General features: G+C 39.3%; 1 protein-coding gene, 4 non-coding genes and 11 pseudogenes across 5 annotated transcripts in view; 1 reads left to right on the forward strand and 15 right to left on the reverse strand.

Moving 5' to 3' along the window:
* LOC118106041 (anoctamin-9) overlaps window positions 1-19,525 on the forward strand; it is a 207,854-nt gene that overhangs the window by 139,809 nt on the left and 48,520 nt on the right. The window lies entirely within an intron of this gene.
* On the reverse strand, window positions 1,200-1,316 carry LOC124852443 (annotated as a pseudogene).
* LOC124852441 lies at window positions 1,804-1,921 on the reverse strand (annotated as a pseudogene).
* On the reverse strand, window positions 3,605-3,721 carry LOC124852439 (annotated as a pseudogene).
* On the reverse strand, window positions 5,436-5,554 carry LOC124852432 (annotated as a pseudogene).
* LOC124852448 lies at window positions 6,039-6,151 on the reverse strand (annotated as a pseudogene).
* LOC124852433 lies at window positions 7,253-7,372 on the reverse strand (annotated as a pseudogene).
* On the reverse strand, window positions 7,857-7,975 carry LOC124852462 (annotated as a pseudogene).
* On the reverse strand, window positions 9,053-9,168 carry LOC124852434 (annotated as a pseudogene).
* LOC124852429 lies at window positions 10,247-10,365 on the reverse strand. Its single transcript, XR_007032960.1, has one exon. It is a non-coding gene; the product is annotated as a 5S ribosomal RNA (ribosomal RNA).
* On the reverse strand, window positions 12,056-12,174 carry LOC124852445. Its single transcript, XR_007032964.1, has one exon. It is a non-coding gene; the product is annotated as a 5S ribosomal RNA (ribosomal RNA).
* Window positions 12,657-12,777, reverse strand: LOC124852449. The gene has a single exon (XR_007032966.1). It is a non-coding gene; the product is annotated as a 5S ribosomal RNA (ribosomal RNA).
* Window positions 15,059-15,177, reverse strand: LOC124852444 (annotated as a pseudogene).
* LOC124852451 lies at window positions 15,677-15,795 on the reverse strand. Its single transcript, XR_007032967.1, has one exon. It is a non-coding gene; the product is annotated as a 5S ribosomal RNA (ribosomal RNA).
* LOC124852435 lies at window positions 16,275-16,388 on the reverse strand (annotated as a pseudogene).
* On the reverse strand, window positions 18,090-18,207 carry LOC124852436 (annotated as a pseudogene).

The raw sequence follows: 19,525 nt of genomic DNA on the forward strand, positions 1-19,525 counted from the left end.
CACCTGGTATTCCCAGGCTGTCTCCCATCCAAGTAGCAACCAGGTCTGACCTGGTTAGCTTCCGAGATCGGACGAGACGGGTATGTCTAGGGTGTGGTATGGCCGTAAGCGAAGGACTCAACCCACAATACCTTATTTATACATGTGAACCACCATCATCATCAATACTACTGTTGCTTCGTGACTATTGAAACTTGGTTTCTATTGTTATTTAATTTAAGGAAAGAGAAGCCCAAGGTGAAATCTTGTCATGATACTGCAAGAGAAAATCATTACAATTTTCTGGGTCAATTTCCTTCAGAAATAATATCCGGGTTTCACATACTGTTTCTTTTTCTGATGGTGAGTATACTCCCTGCCCTTTCATCCTTCTCTTCAAATATGACATTTTGAGAATGATATGTTACTATTGCATGAATAAAGTAGTGTTTTGACTGTCAAAAGTCATTTGAATGTTTCGCTCTCTTCCTTCAGTGATGATGTGTGTGTTCCATATCCTGTTTTTTCTTTGATGGTGAGTCCAGCCTGCTCTTTCCAAGATGTTTTTCCTGTGAAGCAGCAGCAACAGCACCATCTGCTGGTTGCAAAGAAAATTTGAAAGCTACAGCACCTGGTATTCCCAGGCAGTCTCCCATCCAAGTACTAACCAGGCCCAACCCTGTTGGGCTCAGGATCGGACGAGATCGGGCGTGTTCAGTGGTATGGCCGTAAGCGAAGGACTCCACCACAATACCTTATTTATACATGTGAACCACCACCATCATCAATACTACTGTTGCTTCGTGACTATTGAAACTTGGTTTCTCATTGTTATTTAATTTTAAGGAAAGAGAAGCCCAAGGTGAAATTTTGTCATAATACTGCAAGAGAAAAATCATTATAATTTTCAATAATTTCCTTCAGAAATAATATCCGGTTTCACATACTGTTTCTTTTTCTGATGGTGAGTAACTCCTGCTCTTTTTCATCCTTCCTCTCCAAATACATTTTGAGAATGATTTGTTACTATTGGGTACGAATAAAGTAGTTTTGACTGTCAAAGTCATTTGAATGTTTCGCTCTCTTCCTTCAGTGATGATGTGTGTGTTCCATATCCTGTTTTTTCTTTGATGGTGAGTCCACCCTGTTCTTTCCAAGATTTTTCTCTGTGAAGCAGCAGCAACAGCACTCCTCTGCTGGTTACAAAGAAAATTCGAAAAGCTTACACCTGGTATTCCCAGGAGGTCTCCCATCCAAGTACTAATCCAGGCCCGACTCCTGGTTAACTTCCGAGATCGGACGAGATCGGGCGTGTCTAGGGTGGTATGGCCGTGAAGCGAAGGACTCAACCTACAATACCTTATTTATACATGAATCTCACCATCATCATCAATACTACTGTTACTTTGTGACTATTGGAAACATGGCTTCTATTGTTATTTAATTTTAAGGAAAGAGAAGCCCAAGGTGAAATTTCTTTTCATAATACTGCAAGAGAAAACGTCATAATTTTCAATAATTACCTTCAGAAATAATATCCGGTTTCACATACTGTTTCTTTTTCTGATGGTGAGTAAACCTCTGCTCTTTCATCCTTCTCTCCAAATATGACATTTGAGAATGATATGTTACATTGCATGAATAAAGTAGTGTTTTGACTGTCAAAAGTCATTTGAATGTTTTGCCATTCTCTCCTTCAGGGATGATGTGTGTTCCATATCCTGTTTTTTCTTGATGGTGAGTCCACTCCTGCTCTTTCCAAGATGTTTCTCCTGTGAAGCAGCAGCAACAGCACCATCTTCTGCTGCAAAGAAAATTCGAAAAAGCTTACAGCACCTGGTATTCCCAGGAGGTCTCCCATCCAAGTACTAACCAGGCCCGACCCTGGTTAGCTTCCGAGATCGGACGAGATCGGCATGTTCAGGTGGTATGGGCCGTGTTTAAGGACTCAACCCACAATACCTTATTTATACATGAACCACCACCATCATCAATACTACTGTTGCTTCGTGACTATTGAAACTTGGTGTCTATTGTTATTTAATTTTAAGGAAAGAGAAGCTCAACGAAATCTTGTCATAATACTGCAAGAGAAAAATCATTACAATTTTCACAATTTCTTCAGAAATAATATCCGGGTTTCATACTGTTTCTTTTTCTGATGGTGAGTATACTCCTGCTCTTTCATCCTTCTTCTCCAAATATGACATTTTGAGAATGGGATATGTTAGCCATTGCATGAATAAAGTAGTGTTTGACTGTCAAAAGTCATTTGAATGTTTCGCCTCCTCCTTCAGTGATGATGTGTGTGTTCCATATCCTGCTTTGATGGTGAGTCCACCCTGCTCTTTCCAAGATGTTTCCTGTGAAGCAGCAGCAACAGCCCTCTGCTGGTTGCAAACAAAATTGAAAAGCTTTACAGCACCTGCATTCCCAGGCGGTCTCCCATCCAAGTACCAACCAGGGCCCAAACCTGGTTAGCTTCCCGAGATCGGACGAGATCGGGCGGTTCAGGTGGTATGGCCGTGTTTAAGTACCTCAACCCACAATACCTTATTTATACATGTGAACCACCACCATCATCACTACTACTGTTGCTTCGTGACTATTGAAACTTGGTTTCTATTGTTATTTAATTTTAAGGAAAGAGAAGCCCAAGGTGAAATCTTGCTGTAATACTGCAAGAGAAAATCATTATAATTTTCAATAATTTCCTTCAGAAATAATATCCGGTTTCACATACTGTTTCTTTTTCTGATGGTGAGTAAACTCCTGCTCTTTCATTCTTCTCTCCAAATATGACATTTTGAGAATGATATGTTACTATTGCATGAATAAAGTAGAGCTTTGACTGTCAAAGTCATTTGTATGTTTCGCTATCTTCCTTCAGTGATGATGTGTGTGTTCCATATCCTGTTTTTTTTCTTTGATGGTGAGTCCAATTTCTGTTTCCTTTCCAAGATGTTTCTCCAGAAGCAGCAGCAACAGCACCATCTTCTGTTGCAAAGAAAATTCGAAAAGCTTACAGCACCTGGTATTCCCAGGAGGTCTCCCACCAAGTACTTCAACCAGGCCCGACTCCTGGTTAGCTCTCCCGAGATCGGACGCAGATCGGGCGTGTTCAGGTGGTATGGCCTGGCCAAGGACTCCAACCCACAATACCTTATTTATACATGTGAACCACCATCATCATCAATACTACTGTTACTTTGTGACTATTGAAACATGGTTTCTATTGTTATTTAATTTTAAGGAAAGAGAAGCCCAAGGTGAAATTTGTCATAATACTGCAAGAGAAAAATCATTACAATTTTCAATAATTTCCTTCAGAAATAATATCCGTTTCATATACTGTTTCTTTTTCTTGATGGTGAGTAAACTCCTGCTCTTTCATCCTTCTCTCCAAATATGACATTTTGAGAATGATATGTTACTATTGCATGAAGTAAGTAGTGTTTGACTGTCAAAAGTCATTTGAGTGTTTCGCTTCTCTTCCTTCAGTGATGATGTGTGTGTTCCATATCCTGTTTTTCTTTGATGGTGAGTCCACCCTGCTCTTTCCAAGATGTTTCTCCTGTGAAGCAGCAGGCAACAGCACCTCTGCTGGTTGCAAAGAAAACTCGAAAGCTTACAGCACCTGGTATTCCCAGGCGTCTCCCATCTGGGCACTAACCAGGCTCCGACCCTGGTTATTTCGAGATCGGATGAGATCGGGCATGTTCAGGGTGGTATGGCCGTAAGCGAAGGACGCAACCCACAATACCTTATTTATTCATGTGAACCACCATCATCATCAATACTACTGTTGCTTTCGTGACTATTGAAACTTGGTTTCTATTGTTATTTAATTTTAAGGAAAGAGTAGTTTCAACGTGAAATCTAGTCATAATACTGCAAGAGAAAATCATTATAATTTTCAATAATTTCCTTCAGAAATATTATCCGGGTTTCACATACTGTTTCTTTTCTCTACGGTGAGTAAACTCCCCTGCTCTTTCATCCTTCTTTCCAAATAAGGACATTTTGAGAATGATATGTTACTATTGCATGAATAAAAGTAGTGTTTTGACTGTCAAAAAGTCATTTGAATGTTTCGCCTTCTTCCTTCCAGTGATGATGTGTTCATATCCTGTTTCCTTTTTTCTTTTGATGGTTAGTCCACCCTGCTCTTTCCAAGATGTTTCTCCTGTGAAGCAGCAGCAACAGCACCATCTTCAAGTTGCAAAGAAAATCTGAAAGCTTACAGCACCTGGTATTCCCAGGAGTGTCTCCTTATCCAAGTACTAACCAGGTCCGATTCTGGTTAGCTTCCGAGATCGGACGGTGTGATCGGGGTGTCTAGGTGGTATGGCCGTAAGCGAAGGACTTAACCCACAATACTTATTTATACATGTGAACCACCATCATCAAATAATACTACTGTTACTTTGTGACTATTGAAACATGGTTTTTATTGTTATTTAATTTTAAGGAAAGAGAAGCTCAAGGTGAAATTTTGTCATTATACTGCAAGAGAAAAATCAATAATTTTCAATAATTTCTTCTAGAAATAATATCCGGGTTTCACATATACTGTTTCTTTTTCTGATGGTGAGTAAACTCTGCTCTTTCATCCTTCTCTCCAAATATGACATTTTGAGAATGATTTGTTACTATTGCATGAATAAAGTAGTGTTTTGACTGTCAAAAGTCATTTGAATGTTTCGCTTCTTCCTTCAGTGATGATGTGTGTGTTCCATATCCTGTTTTTTCTTTGATGGTGAGTCCACCCTGTTCTTTCCTCTAAGATAAGCCTTTCTCCTGTGGAAGTTGTTAAAACAGCACCATCTTCTGGTTGCAAAGAAAATTGGAAAAGCTTACAGCACCTGGTATTCTAGAGGTCTCCCATTCAAGTACTAACCAGGCCTGACCTCTGGTTAACTCTCTCGAGATCGGACGAGATCGGCGTGTTCAGGGTGGTATGGGCCGTGGCGAAGGACCCAACCCACAATACCTTATTTATACATGCTGGTGAACCACCATCATCATCAATACTACTGTTACTTTGCGACTATTGAAACATGGTTTCTATTGTTATTTAATTTTAAGGAAAGAGAGGCCCAAGGTGAAATTTTGTCATAATACTGCAAGAGAAAATCATTACACTAATAATTTTCAGAAATAATATCCGGGTCTTCACATACTGTTTCTTTTTCTGATGGTGAGTAAACTCTGCCCTTTCATCCTTCCTCTCCAAATATGACATTTTGTGAATGATTTGTTACTATTGCATGAATAAAGTAGTTTTTTGACTGTCAAAAGTCATTTGAATGTTTCGCTCTCTTCCTTCAGTGATGATGTGTGTGTTCCATATCCTGTTTTTTCTTTGATGGTGATTCCACCTGTTCTTTCCAAGATGTTTCTACTGTGAAGCAGCAGCAACAGCACCTCTTCTGGGTTGCAAAGAAAATTCGAAAAGCTTACAGCACCTGGTATTCCCAGGCAGTCTCCCATCCAAGTACTAACCAGGCCTGACCCTGGTTAACTAATGAGATCGGACGCAGATCGGCGTGTTCAGGGTGGTATGGCCGTAAGCGAAGTACTCAACCCACAATAATTTTATTTATACATGTGAACCACCATCATCATCAATACCATTGTTGCTTTGACTATTGAAACTTGGTTTCTATTGTTATTTAATTTTTTAAGGAAAGAGAAGCCCAACGTGAAATCTTGTCATAATACTGCAAGAGAAAATCATTACAATTTTCAATAATTTCCTTCAGAAATATTATCCGGGTTTCATATATTGTTTTTCTGATGGTGAGTAAACTTCCTGCTTCATCCTTCTTCCAAATATGACATTTTGAGGAATGATATGTTACTATTGCATGAATAAAGTAGTGTTTTGACTGTCAAAAAGTCATTTGAATGTTTCGCTTCTCTTCCTTCAGTGATGATGTGTGTGTTCCATATCCTGTTTTTTCTTTGATGCAGAGTCCAATTGCTCTTTTCCAAGATGTTTCTCCTGTGAAGCAGCAGCAACAGCACCCTCTTCTGGTTGCAAAGAAAATTGAAAAAGCTTACAGCACCCAGTATTCCCAGGTCTCCCATCCAAGTACTAACCAGGCCCGACCTGGTTAGCTTCCGAGATCGGACGAGATCGGCATGTTCAGGTGGTATGGCTGTGAAGCTGGCTGACTCAACCCACAATACCTTATTTATACATGTGAACCACCATCATCATCAATACTACTGTTACTTTGTGACTAGCTGAAACATGGCTTCTATTGTTATTTTTAATTTTAAGGAAAGAGAAGCCTAAGGTGAAATTTTGTCATAATACTGCAAGAAAATCATTACAATTTTTCAATAATTTCCCCTTCAGAAATAATATCCGGTTTCACATACTGTTTCTTTTTCTGATGGTGAGTACACTCCTGCTCTTTTCATCCTTCTCTCCAAATATGACATTTTGAGAATGATATGTTAATATTGCATGAATAAAGTAGTGTTTTGACTGTCAAAAGTCATTTGGAATGTTTCGCTCTCCTCCTTCAGTGATGATGTGTGTGTTCCATATCCTGTTTTTTCTGATGGTGATTCCACCCTGTTCTTTCCAAGATGTTTCTCCTGTGAAGCAGCAGCAACAGCACCTCTTCTGGTTGCAAAGAAAATTGAAAGCTTTACAGCACCTGGCATTTCTCCCCAGGCAGTCTCCTCATCCAAGTACTAACCAGGCCCGCCCTGGTTAACTTCCGAGATCGGACGAGATCGGGCTTATTCAGGTGGTATGGCCATAAGCGAAGTACTCAACCCACAATACCTTATTTATACATGTGAACCACCATCATCATCAATACTACTGTTGCTTCGTGACTATTGAAACTTGGCTTATTGTTATTTAATTTTAAGGAAAGAGAAGCCCAAGGTGAAATCTTGTCATAATACTGCAAGAGAAAAATCATTACAATTTTCTTAATAATTTCCTTCAGAAATAATATCCGGTTTCACATACTGCTTTTTCTGATGGTGAGTATACTCCTGCTCTTTCATCCTTCTCTCCAAATATGACATTGTGAGAATGATATGTTACTATTGCATGAATAAAGTAGTGTTTTGACTGTCAAAAGTCATTGAATGTTTCGCTTATCTTCCTTCTGTAGTGATGATGTGTGTGTTCCATATCCTGTTTTTTTCTTTTGATGGTGAGTCCAATTCTGTTCTTTCCAAGATGTTTCTCCTGTGAAGCAGCAGCAACAGCTCCTCTGCTGGTTGCAAAGAAAATTCGAAAAGCTTACAGCACCTGGTATTCCCAGGAGGTTCCCATCCAAGTACTAACCAGGCGCGACTCCTGGTTAACTTCCCGAGATCGGACGAGATCGGGCATGTTCAGGGTGGTATGGCCGTAAGCGAAGGACTCAACCCACAATACCTTATTTATACATGGGGGAACCACCACCATCATCAATACTACTGTTGCTTCTGGGATCATTGAAACTTGGTGTCTATTGTTATTTAATTTTAAGGAAAGAGAGCCTAACGCGAAATCTGTCATAATACTGCAAGAGAAAATCATTACAATTTTCAATAATTTCCTTCAGAAATAATATCCGGTTTCACATATCATTTCTTTTTCTGATGGTGAGTAAACTCCTGCTCTTTCATCCTTCTCTCCAAATATGACATTTGAGAACGATTTGTTACTATTGCATGAATAAAGTAGTGTTTTGACTGTCAAAAGTCATTTGAATGTTTCGCTTCTTCTTCCTTCAGTGATGATGTGTGTTCCATATTCCGTTTTTTCTTTGATGGTTAGTCCACTCCTGGGTTTTCCAAGATAAGCCTCAGAAGCAGCAGCAACAGCACCATCTTCTGGTTGCAAAGAAAATTCGAAAAGCTTACAGCACCTGCATTCCCAGGAGGTCTCCATCCAAGTACTCAATCCAGCCCGACCCTGGTTAACTTCCGAGATCGGACGAGATCGGGCATGTTCAGGGTGGTATGGGCCGTAAGCGAAGGACTCCAACCCACAATACCTTATTTATACATGTGAACCACCACCATCATCACTACTAATATGTTTCGTGACTATTGAAACATGGATTCTATTGTTATTTAATTTTAAGGGAAAGAGAGGCCCAAGGTGAAATTTTTGTCATAATACTGCAAGAGAAAAATCATTACAATTTTCAATAATTTCCTTCAGAAATAATATCCGGTTTCACATACTGTTTCTTTTTCTGATGGTGATAACTCCCTGCCCTTTCATCCTTCTCTCCAAATATGACATTTTGTGAATGATTTGTTACTATTGCATGAATAAAGTAGTTTTTGACAGTCAAAAGTCATTTGAATGTTTCGCTTTTCCTTCCGTGATGATGTTCCATATCCTGTTTTTCTTTGATGGTGATTCCACCCTGTTCTTCCAAGCGATGTTTCTCCTGTGAAGCAGCAGCAACAGCACCCTCTCTTCTAAGCTGCAAAGAAAATTCGGAAAAGCTTACAGCACCTGGTATTCCCAGGCAGTCTCCCTACTAACCAGGCCCGACCCTGGTTAACTACCGAGATCGACGAGATCGGGCGTGTTCAGGTGGTATGGCGTAAGCGGCGCACTAACCCACAATACCTTTATTTATACATGTGAACCACCATCATCATCAATACTACTGTTACTTGTGACTATTGGAATACGGCTTCTATTGTTATTTAATTTAAGGAAAAGAGAAGCCTAAGGTGAAATTTTATTGCTAATACTGCAAGAGAAAAATCATTACAATTTTCAATAATTTCCTTCAGAAATAATATCCGGTTTCACATACTGTTTCTTTTTCTGATGGTATAAACTCCTGCCCTTTCATCCTTCTCTCCAAATATGACATTTGTGAATGATTTGTTACTATTGCATGAATAAAGTAGTTTTTTGACAGTCAAAAACATTTGAATGTTTCCGCCCTTCCTTCCGTGATGATGTGTGTCTCCATATCCTGTTTTTTCTTTGATGGTGATTCCACCCTTTTCTGTTCTTTCCAAGATGTTTCTCCTGTGAAGCAGCAGCAACAGCACCCTCTTCTGGTTGCAAAGAAAATTCGAAAGCTTACAGCACCTGGTATTCCCAGGCAGTCTCCCATCCAAGTACTAACCAGGCCCGACTCCTGGTTAACTACCGAGATCGGACGAGATCGGCGTGTTCAGGGTATGGCCGTAAGCGAAGTACTCAACTCCACAATTACCTTATTTATACATGTGAAACCACCATCATCATCAATACTACTGTTACTTTGTGACTATTGAAACATGGCTTCTATTGTTATTTAATTTTTAAGGAAATATAGCTTCCAAGGTGAAATTTTGTCATAATACTGCAAGAGAAAAATCATAATTTTCAATAATTTCCTTCAGAAATAATATCCGGTTTCACATACTGTTTTTTTCTGATGGTGAGTACACTCCCCTGCTCTTTTTCATCCTTCTCTCCAAATATGACATTTTGAGAATGATATGTTACTATTGCATGAATAAAGTAGTGTTTTGACTGTCAAAAGTCATTTGAATGTTTCGCTCTCCTTCAGTGATGATGTGTGTTCCATATCCTGTTTTTTCTTTGATGGTGAGTCCACCCTGTTCTTTCCAAGATGTTTCTCCTGTGAAGCAGCAGCAACAGCACCATCTTCTGGTTGCAAAGAAAATTCGAAAAAGCTTACAGCACCTGGTATTCCCAGGAGGTCTCCATCCAAGTACTAACCAGGCCCGACTCCTGGTTAACTTCCGAGATCGACGAGATCGGCGTGTTCAGGGTGGTATGGCCTTGCGAAGGACTCCAACCCACAATACCTTATTTATACATGTGAACTAACAACAATACTACTGTTACTTTGTGACTATTGAAACATGGTTTGGTTGTTATTTAATTTTAAGGAAAGAGAAGCCCAAGGTGAAATTTTTTCATAATACTGCAAGAGAAAATCATTTACAATTTTCACAATTTCCTTCAGAAATAATATCCGGGTTTCACATACTGTTTCTTTTTCTGATGGTGAGTAAACTCCCTGCCCTTTCATCCTTCTCTCCAAATATGACATTTTGTGAATGATTTGTTACTATTGCATGAATAAAGTAGTTTTTTGACTGTCAAAAGTCATTTGAATGTTTCGCTCTCTTCCTTCAGTGATGATGTGTGTGTTCCATATCCTGTTTTTTCTTTGATGGTGATTCCACCCTGTTCTTCCAAGATGTTTCTCCTGTGAAGAGCAGCAACAGCACCCTTCTGGTTGCAAGAAAATTCGAAAGCTTACAGCACCTGGTATTCCCAGGCAGTCTCCCATCCAAGTACTAACCAGGCCCGACCCTGGTTAACTACCGAGATCGGACGAGATCGGGCGTGTTCAGGGTGGTATGGCCGTAAGCGAAGTACTCAACCCACAATACCTTATTTATACATGTGAACCACCATCATCATCAATACTACTGTTACTTTGTGACTATTGAAACATGGCTTCTATTGTTATTTAATTTTAAGGAAAGAGAAGCCCAAGGTGAAATTTTTTCATAATACTGCAAGAGAAAAATCATTACAATTTTCACAATTTCTTCAGAAATAATATCCGGTTTCATATACTGTTTCTTTTTTCTGATGGTGAGTAAACTCCCTGCTCTTTCATCCTTCTCTCCAAATATGACATTTTGAGAATGATATGTTAATATTGCATGAATAAAGTAGTGTTTTGACTGTCAAAAGTCACTTGAATGTTTCGCTATCTTCCTTCAGTGATGATGTGTGTGTTCCATATCCTGTTTTTTCTTTGATGGTGAGTCCACTCCTCTGCTCTTTCCAAGATGTTTCTCCCAGAAGCAGCAGCAACAGCACCATCTTCTGGTTGCAAGAAAATTGAAAAGCTTACAGCACCTGGTATTCCCAGGGAGGTCTCCCATCCAAGTACTAACCAGGTCCGGACTGGTTAGCTCCCGAGATCGAACGAGATCGGGGTGTTCAGGTATGGCTGCAGCGAAGGACTTAAACCACAATAATTTTATTTATAAGCATGTGAACCACCATCATCATCAATACTACTGTTACTTTGTGACTATTGAAACATGGTTTCTATTGTTATTTAATTTTAAGGAAAGAGAAGCTTTCTCCAAGGTGAAATTTTGTCATAATACTGCAAGAGAAAAATCAATGCTAATTTTCAATAATTTCAGAAATAATATCCGGGTTTACATACTGTTTCTTTTCTGATGGTGAGTAAACTCCTGCTCTTTCATCCTTCTCTCCAAATATGACATTTTGAGAATGATATGTTACTATTGTATGAATAAAGTAGTGTTTTGACTACAAAAGTCATTTGAATGTTTCGCCTCCTTCAGTGATGATGTGTGTTCCATATCCTGTTTTTCTTTGATGGTGAGTCCACCCTGTTCTTTCCAAGATGTTTCTCCTGTGAAGCAGCAGCAACAGCACCATCTTCTGCTGCAAAAAGAAAAACTCGAAAAAGCTTACAGCACCTGGTATTCTAAAGTGTCTCCTCATCCAAGTACTAATCAGGTCCACCCCGGTTAGCTTTCCTAGATCGGACGAGATCGGGCATGTTCTGTGGTGGTATGGCCGTAAGCTGGCTGGACTCCAACCCACAATAACATATTTATACATGTGAACCACCACCATCATCAATACTACTGTTGCTTCGTGACTATTAAAACTTGGTGTCTATTGTTATTTAATTTTAAGTGAAAGAGAAGCCTAACGTGAAATCTTGTCATAATACTGCAAGAGAAAATCATTATACTTTTCAATAATTTCTTCAGAAATAATATCCGGTTTCACATACTGTTTCTTTTCAGATGGTGAGTATACTCCTGCTCTTTCATCCTTCTCTCCAAATATGACATTTTGAGAATGATGTTACTATTGCATGAATAAAGTAGTGTTTTGACTGTCAAAAGTCATTTGAATGTTTCGCTATCTTCTCCTTCAGTGATGATGTGTGTGTTCCATATCCTGTTTTTTCTTGATGGTGAGTCCACCCTGCTCTTTCCAAGATGTTTCTCCTGTGAAGCAGCAGCAACAGCACCATCTCTGGTTGCAAAGAAAATCTGAAAGCTATAGCACCTGGTATTCCCAGGAGGTCTCCCATCCAAGTACTAACCAGGCCCGACCCTGGTTAACTTCCGAGATCGGACGAGATCGGGCGTGTTCAGGGTGGTATGGCCGTAAGCGAAGACTCCAACCCACAATACCTTATTTATACATGTGAACCACCATCATCATCAATACTACTGTTTTATACTATTGAAACATGGTTTCTATTGTTATTTAATTTAAGGAAAGAGGCTAAGGTGAAATTTTGTCATAATACTGCAAGAGAAAAATCATTACAATTTTCAATAATTTCCTTCAGAAATAATATCCGGGTTTCACATACTGTTTCTTTTTCTGATGGTGAGTAAACTCCCTGCCCTTTCATCCTTCTCTCCAAATATGACATTTTGTGAATGATTTGTTACTATTGCATGAATAAAGTAGTTTTTTGACTGTCAAAAGTCATTTGAATGTTTCGCTCTCTTCCTTCAGTGATGATGTGTGTGTTCCATATCCTGTTTTTTCTTTGATGCGAGTCCACTCCTGTTCTTTCCAAGATGTTTCTCCTGGTGAAGCAGCAGCAACAGCACCATCTTCTGGTTGCAAAGAAAACTCGAAAAGCTTAAGCAGCACCTGGTATTCCCAGGAGGTCTCCCATCCAAGTACTAACCAGGCCCGACCCTGGTTAACTTCCGAGATCGGACGAGATCGGGCGTGTTCAGGGTGGTATGGCCTTAAGCGAAGGACTCAACCCACAATACCTTATTTATACATGTGAACCACCATCATCATCAATACTACTGTTACTTTGTGACTATTGAAACATGACTTCTATTGTTATTTAATTTAAAGGAAAGAGAAGCCCAAGGTGAAATTTTGTCATAATACCGTAAGAGAAAAATCATTACAATTTTCAATAATTCTTCAAAATAATATCCGGGTTTCACATACTGTTTCTTTTTCTGATGGTGAGTCCACCCTGCTCTTTCATCCTTCTCTCCAAATACATTTGAGAATGATATGTTACTATTGCATGATTTAATAGTGTTTTGACTGTTAAAAGTCATTTGAGTGTTTCGCTTCTTCCTTCAGTGATGATGTGTGTTCCATATCCTGTTTTTTCTTGATGGTGATTCCACCTCGTTCTTTCCAAGATGTTTCTCCTGTGAAGCAGCAGCAACAGCACCTCTTCTGGTTAAAGAAAATTGAAAAGCTTACAGCACCTGGTATTCCCAGGCAATTTCATCCAAGTAATTAACCAGGCCCGCCCTGGTTAACTTCCGAGACTGACGAGATCGGGCGTATTCAGGGTGGTAAGGGCCGTAAGCTAAGTACTCAAACTCCACAATACCTTATTTATACATGTGAACCACCATCATCAATACTACTGTTGCTTGACTATTGAAACTTGGTTTCTTTCTATTGTTATTTAATTTTAAGGAAGAGAAGCCCAAGGTGAAATCTTGTCATAATACTGCAAGAGAAAAATCATTACACTTTTCAATAATTTCTTCAGAAATAATATCCGGTTTCACATACTGTTTCTTTTTCTGATGGTGAGTATACTCCCCTGCTCTTTCATCCTTCTCTCCAAATATGACATTTTGAGAATGATATGCGTTACTATTGCATGAATAAAGTAGTGTTTTGACTGTCAAAAGTCATTTGAATGTTTCGCTATCTTCCTTTCAGTGTGATGATGTGTGTTCCATATCCTGTTTTTTCTTTGATGGTGAGTCCAATTCTGTTCTTTCCAAGATGTTTCTCCTGTGAAGCAGCAGCAACAGCTCCTCTGCTGGTTAAAAAGAAAATTGAAAAGCTTACACCTGGTATTCCCAGGCGGTCTCCTATCCAAGACTTCAACTAGGCTCCGACCTGGTTAGCCTTTCCGAGATCGGACGAGATCGGCATGTTCAGGGTGGAAGGCTGTAAGCTGCTGACCCAACCCACAATACCTTTATTTATTCATGTGAACCACCATCATCATCAATACTACTGTTGCTTCGTGACTATTGGAAACTTGGCTTCTATTGTTATTTAATTTTAGAAAGAGAAGCTCAATGAAATCTTGTTTATAATAATGCAAGAGAAAATCATTATACTTTCGGCCACCCCCTTCAGAAATAATATCATCCGGGTTTCATATACTGTTTCTTTTTCTGATGGTGAGTAAACTCCTGTCTCTTCATCCTTCCTTCCCAAATATGACATTTGTAGAATGATTTGTTACTATTGCATGAATAAAGTAGTTTTTTGACTGTCAAAAGTCATTTGAATGTTTCGCCTCCTCCTTCAGTGATGATGTGTGTGTTCCATATCCTGTTTTTTCTTTTGATGGTGAGTCCACCCTGTTCTTCCAAGATGTTTCTCCTGTGAAGCAGCAGCAACAGTACCCATCTTCTGGTTGCAAAGAAAACTCGAAAAAGCTTACAGCACTGTATTCCCAGGAGGTCTCCCATCCAAGTACTAACCAGGTCTTAATTTGTTAACTCCTGAGACTTGGACGAGACTGGGAAGCGTGTTCAGGGTGGTATGGGCCGTGCTTAAGGACTCAACCCACAATACCTTATTTATACATGTGAACCACCATCATCATCAATACTACTGTTACTTGCGACTATTGAAACATGGTTTCATTGTTATTTAATTTAAGGAAAGAGGCCCAAGGTGAAATTTTTGTCATAATACTGCAAGAGAAAAAATCATTACAATTTTTAATACTTCTTCAGAAATAATATCCGGTTTCACATACTGTTTTTCTGATGGGTGAGTAAACTCCTGCCCTTTTCATCCTTCTCTCCAAATATGACATTTTGTGAATGATTTGTTACTATTGCATGAATAAAGTAGTTTTGACTGTCAAAAGTCATTTGAATGTTTCGCCTCTCCTCCTTCAGTGATGATGTGTGTGTTCCATATCCTGTTTTTTCTTTTGATGGTGAGTCCAATTTGCTCTTCAAGATGTTTCTCCTGTGAAGCAGCAGCAACAGCACCATCTTCTGGTTGCAAAGAAAACCTGAAAGCTTACAGCACCTGTATCTCTTGCGAGGTCTCCCATCCAAGTACTAACCAGGCCCGACTCCTGGTTAACTTCCGAGATCGGACGAGATCGGGCGTGTTCAGGTGGTAAGGGCTCAAGCGAAGGACTCAAACTCACAATACCTTATTTATACATGTGAACCACCATCATCATCAATACCACTGTTACTTTGTGACTATTGAAACATGACTTCTATTGTTATTTAATTTTAAGGGAAAAGAGGAAGCCCAAGGTGAAATTTTTGTCATAATACTGCAAGAGAAAAAAATCATTACAATTTTCAATAATTTCCTTCAAAAATAATATCCGGGTTTCACATACTGTTGCTTTTTCTGATGGTGAGTATACTCCTGCTCTTTTTCATCCTTTCTCTCCAAATATGACATTTTGAGAATGATATGTTACTATTGCATGATTTAAGTAGTGTTTTGACTGTTAAAAGTCATTTGAGTGTTTCGCTCTCTTCCTTCAGTGATGATGTGTGTGTTCCATATCCTGTTTTTTCTTTGATGGTGATTCCACCCTGTTCTTTCCAAGATGTTTCTCCTGTGAAGCAGCAGCAACAGCACCCTCTTCTGGTTGCAAAGAAAATTCGAAAAAGCTTACAGCACCTGGTATTCCCAGGCAGTCTCCCATCCAAGTACTAACCAGGCCCGTCCCTGGTTAACTTCCGAGATCGGACGAGATCGGGCGTATTCAGGGTGGTATGGCCGTGTTTAAGTACTCAACCCACAATACCCATTTTATACATGTGAACCAACATCATCAATACTACTGTTAAGCTTCGTGACTATTGAAACTTTAGCTTTTATTGTTATTTAATTTTGGGTGAAAGAGAAGCCCAAGGTAAAATTCATTATAATACTGCAAGAGAAAAATCATTACAATTTTCAATAATTTCAGAAATAATATCCTGGTTTCACATACTGTTTCTTTTTCTGATGGTGAGTATACTCCTGCTCTTTTTCATCCTTCTCTCCAAATATGACATTTTGAGAATGATATGTTACTATTGTAATGAATAGTAGTGTTTTGACTGTCAAAAGTCATTTGAATGTTCGCCATCTTCCTTCAGGTGATGATGTGTGTTCCATATCCTGTTTTTTCTTTGATGGTGAGTCCACCCTGCTCTTTCCAAGATGTTTCTCCCCTAGAAGCAGCAGCAACAGCTCTCTGCTGGTTAAAAGAAATCTGAAAAGCTTACAGCACCTGGTATTCCCAGGTTCCTATCCAAGTACTAACCAGGCCCGACCCTGGCTAGCTTCCGAGATCGGACGAGATCGGGCATGTTCAGGCGGTATGGCCGTAAGCGAAGGACGCAACCCACAATACCTTATTTATTCATGTGAACCACCATCATCATCAATACTACTGTTGCTTCGTGACTATTGCTGGAAACTCTTTGGTTTCTATTGTTATTTAATTTTAAGGAAAGAGTAGCTTCAACGAAATCTGTCATAATACTGCAAGAGAAAAATCATTACATTTTCAATAATTTCCTTCAGAAATACATGACCGTGTGGGTTTACATACTGTTTTTCTGATGGTGAGCAACTCCTGCTCTTTTCATCCTTCTCTCCAAATATGACATTTTGAGAAATGATATGATACTATTGCATGAATAAAGTAGTGTTTTGACTGTCAAAAAGTCATTTGAATGTTTTGCCTCTTCCTTCAGTGATGATGTGTGTGTTCCATATCCTGTTTTTCTTGATGGTGAGTCCACCCTGCTCTTTCCAAGATGTTTCTCCTGTGAAGCAGCAGCAACAGCACCATCTTCTTGGTTGCAAAGAAAATCTTGAAAGCTTACAGCACCTGGTATCTCCCAGGAGGTCTCCCATCCAAGTACTAACCAGGCGCGAATTCTTGGTTAACTTCCGAGATCGCACGAGATCGGCGTGTTCAGGTGGTATGGCTGTGAAGCGTAAGGACTCCAACCCACAATACCTTATTTATACATGTGAACCACCACCATCATCAATACTACTGTTACTTTGCGACTATTGAAACATGAAGCCATTATTTAATTTTAAGGAAAGAGAGGCCCAAGGTGAAAATTTTTACATAATACTGCAAGAGAAAATCATTATAATTTTCACAATTTCCTTCAGAAATAATATCCGGGTTTCACATACTGTTTCTTCTGATGGTGAGTAAACTCCCTGCTCTTTCATCCTTCTCTCCAAATATGACATTTTGTGAATGATTTGTTACTATTGCATGAATAAAGTAGTTTTTTGACTGTCAAAAGTCATTTGAATGTTTCACTCTCTTTACTTCAGTGATGATGTGTGTGTGTTCCATATCCTGTTTTTTCTTTGATGGTGATTCCAATTTGCTCTTTCCAAGATGTTTCTCCTGTGAAGGCAGCAGCAACAGCACCCCTTCTGGTTGCAAAGAAATCTGAAAGCTTACAGCACCTGGCATTCTGCAGGAGGTCTCCCATTCAAGACTAACCAGGCCCGACCTCTGGTTAGCTTCAGAGATCGGATTTCCAGATCGGGCGTGTTCAGGGTGGTATGGGCCGCAGCCAAGATCACCTAATAATACCTTATTTATACATGTGAACCACCATCATCAATAATACTACTGTTACTTTGTGACTATTGAAACATGGTTTCTATTGTTATTTAATTTTAAGGAAAGAGAAGCCAAGGTGAAATTTTGTCATAATACTGCAAGAGAAAATCATTACAATTTTCAATAATTTCCTTCAAAAAATAATATCCGGGTTTCACATACTGTTTCTTTTTCTGATGGTGAGTATACTCCTGCTCTTTCATCCTTTTCTCCAAATATACATTTTGAGAATGATAAGGGTTACTATTGCATGATTTAAGTAGTGTTTGACTGTTAAAAGTCATTTGGAGTGTTTCGCCTTCTTCCTTCAGTGATGATGTGTGTTCCATATCCTGTTTTTTTCTTTTGATGGTGATTCCACCCTGTTCTTTCCAAGATGTTTCTGTAGCTATAAGCACAAGTACCATCTTCTGGTTGCAAAGAAAATTCGAAAGCTTACATCACCTGGTATTCCCAGGAGGTCTCCATCCAAGTACTAACCAGGCGCGACCCTGGTTAACTTCCTAGATCGGACGAGATCGGGCGGTTCAGGGTGGTATGGGCCGTAAGCGAAGGACTCAACCCACAATACCTTATTTATACATGGTGGAATCCACCACCATCATCAATACTACTGTTGCTTCGTGACTATTGAAACTTGGTGTCTATTGTTATTTAATTTTAAGGAAAGAGAAGCCCAACGTGAAATCTTGTCATAATACTGCAAGAGAAAAATCATTACAATTTCTTGGCCACTTTTCCAAAAATACATCCGGGTTTCACATACTGTTTCCTTTTTCTGATGGTGGTATACCCTTGCCTTTTTCATCCTTCTTCTCCAAATATGACATTTTTGAGAATGATATGTTACTATTGCATGATTTATGTAGTGTTTTGACTGTTAAAAGTCATTTGAGTGTTTCGCCTTCTTCCTTCAGTGATGATGTGTTCCATATCCTGTTTTTTCTTTGATGTTGATTCCAATCTCTGTTCTTCTTAAGATGTGTTTCTCCCTGGTGAAGCAGTTGCAACAGCACCTCTTCTGGTTGCAAAGAAAATTCGAAAAGCTTACACCTGGTATTCCCAGGCAGTCTCCCATCCAGTACCAACCAGGCCCGTCTCTGGTTAACTCCAGATCGGATTTGTGATCGGGCGTATTCAGGGTGGTAAGGGCTGTAAATAAGTACTAACCTACAATACCTGGTTTATACATGTGAACCATCATCATCACATTACTGTTAAGCTCGTGACTATTGAAACTTGGTTTCTATTGTTATTTAATTTTAAGGAAAGAGAAGCCTAAGGTGAAATCTGTCATAATACTGCAAGAGAAAAATCATTACAATTTTCAATAATTTCTTAGCTAATATCCGCCTACATACTGTTTCTTTTTCTGATGGTGAGTATACTCCCTGCTCTTTCATCCTTCTCTCCAAATATGACATTTTGAGAATGATATGTTACTATTGCATGAATAAAGTAGTGTTTTGACTGTCAAAAGTCATTTGAATGTTTCGCTATCTTCCTTCAGTGATGATGTGTGTGTTCCATATCCTGTTTTTTCTTTGATGGTGAGTCCACCCTGTTCTTTCCAAGATGTTTCTCCTGTGAAGCAGCAGCAACAGCTCCTGCTGGTTGCAATAGAAAATTCGAAAAAGCTTACAGCACCTGGGTATTCCCAGGCGGTCTCCCTATCCAAGTGAACAACCAGGCCCGACCCTGGTTAGCTTCCTAGATCGTGGATGATCGGCATGTTCAGGTGGTATGGGCGAAGTTGCTGACTCCAACCCACAATACCTTATTTATTCATGTGAACCACCATCATCACTACTGTTGTTTGGTGACTATTGAAACTTGGTTTCTATTGTTATTTAATTTAAGGAAAGAGA

This window comes from Hippoglossus stenolepis, chromosome 1 (genome assembly GCF_022539355.2).
Source record: "Hippoglossus stenolepis isolate QCI-W04-F060 chromosome 1, HSTE1.2, whole genome shotgun sequence".
NCBI classification, from domain to species: Eukaryota; Metazoa; Chordata; class Actinopteri; order Pleuronectiformes; family Pleuronectidae; genus Hippoglossus; species Hippoglossus stenolepis.